Below are 1,915 nucleotides of genomic sequence, written 5' to 3' on the forward strand. Positions count from 1 at the left end.
GCAGGGGGCCGATCACAGAGGACGTGCGAGAAGATGACGGAGAAGGCCTCCGGGGGCCGGGGACATGGAGGGGGTGGTGTGGGGCCTTCTCAGGTGGGCCACTGCTCAGACGAGGCTGGTGGCCACGTGGGAAATGGAGTGAGAGTTCTGGGACAGGCGTCGGTGGGGAGGGACGAGAAGACCAGGGGGAGAAGGCACTTCTCCCTGTGTCCTCAGACTGGCCAGCTTTTCTCCTCGATCACCAAAGTGGCGCAGGGAGAAGCCAGAGGGAGACTGAAAGTCCCCGTGGTGTCACAGAGCATGAGCCATCGTGGGCGCCACAGTCCTCCCAGCCCCCAGCCAGTGCGCGACCACGGAGGCGGGACATGTGCCACCCGAACACACGGTGCCTTCCACAAGCTGTCCACCTGGCACTTCAGAAAGTGTCCCTCAGAGGCGCCACCGTCCCCACTTCCCATGCCCTGCTGAGCACCCTGAGCCCCAGGGCGTCTCTAATCAGATCAGAACCCCTAGATCAGAACCCCGACAGCGGACTGCTGGTCCTGGGACCTGGGGCCCCCTGCGTCCAGGCCACCTGCAGCCGTAGACGGCCGGGCCCAGCCTCTGTGCGTCTTCTGAGCTTGCTGCCGATTTGGTGAGAGAAGCCCAGAATCCGCCTCAGGTTGCGTTTCTCTCAACCCACGCTCGGCCTGTCCCTGGAGCCACCCCCTCTGCACTGTGGGCCTAATGACCCTCCCTCCCTGGCTGCTGGCTCTCTGCGTCTCCATCTCCAAACTGCGGGCCACCTGCGTGCGCTGGCTCCCTCCCAGCTTTAAGGAGATGTCCCCAGCCAGCCCCCGTGGGCTCCCTGCTCCACACCACCACTCTGTGGGCTCCCTGCTCCACCCAGCACCGTCCTGCTCCCTGATGACCCCTGGCCCACCTAGACTGAGCTCCAGAGGTCACACTCCGGCTTAACATGGCCCGAGGCAGGCGCTCACCAAGGACCTGGGGTCCACACCTCCCTGGTGGGAGAGTGGGTGGCGTCTCTTTCTGCTTCAAGTGCTCTCTGCGGTGACCTCTGCTTCCTCTAGAAAGAGGCCCCTCTGTGTGCTGCTGCCCTGGGCATGTCCGGGGTGCCCCTGCAGAGGCCCGGCCCACCCGCCAGCACCCTGACCCCAGAGGCTCTCCTGCCTCCCCTCCCTCTCTCTCCTCCCTCCCTCTGTCTCTGTCTCCCTCTTCCCCAGTCTCCCCCTCCCTCCCCCCCTGCCTCCTCTGAGGCCCCACAGACTCCCCACTGCCAAGAGACCACAGCCCCACGTCTGCCCTGCCGCCTGCCTGAGTCCACTCCCAAGTGTCCTGTCTGCAAGGGCTCTGGCTGGCCACTGCTGACTGGGAGCCAAGGTCCTCTGAGGCGGTGCGCAGTTTGACCCGCAGGCATTAGGACTGTGGCCCCCGCATGGTGCATTTCTGGGATGACGGCGTACCCATGAGCACCCAGGGAGGTGGACACAACTGCACACGGATGGACACTGCAGGAGGCGGGGTCCAGCTGCTGGGCCTGGTGCCAGAGGTGCTTGGGGAGGCCCCTGCACACACGGCCAGGTGGCAGCTGGGCCACATGCATGGTCATAGTCAGCGCGGGTGTCCATGCCAATGCCCTGGACAAGTCAAGTCCTGGTCCAGCACCAAGGGGACAAAGTGGCCCCAACATAGAGAAAGGAGTGGCCAGACGCTTGACCTCTGCACACAGGGACTCCGTCCAAGACACCAGAACCTGCCTGGGAAACCGGAGCAGACGTGTTGGCTTCGTCCACTCTCGGCCATCACCATTGGCCACCAGCTGCTGGCAACCACCCAGGACACGTGTTCCCGGCCCTGGTGCAGGCCTTCAGGCTGACAGCTGCCCGGAGGCCACTCAGATGTGTCACTGCGG

This window comes from Marmota marmota, unplaced genomic scaffold (genome assembly GCF_001458135.2).
Source record: "Marmota marmota marmota unplaced genomic scaffold, marMar, whole genome shotgun sequence".
NCBI classification, from domain to species: domain Eukaryota; kingdom Metazoa; phylum Chordata; class Mammalia; order Rodentia; family Sciuridae; genus Marmota; species Marmota marmota.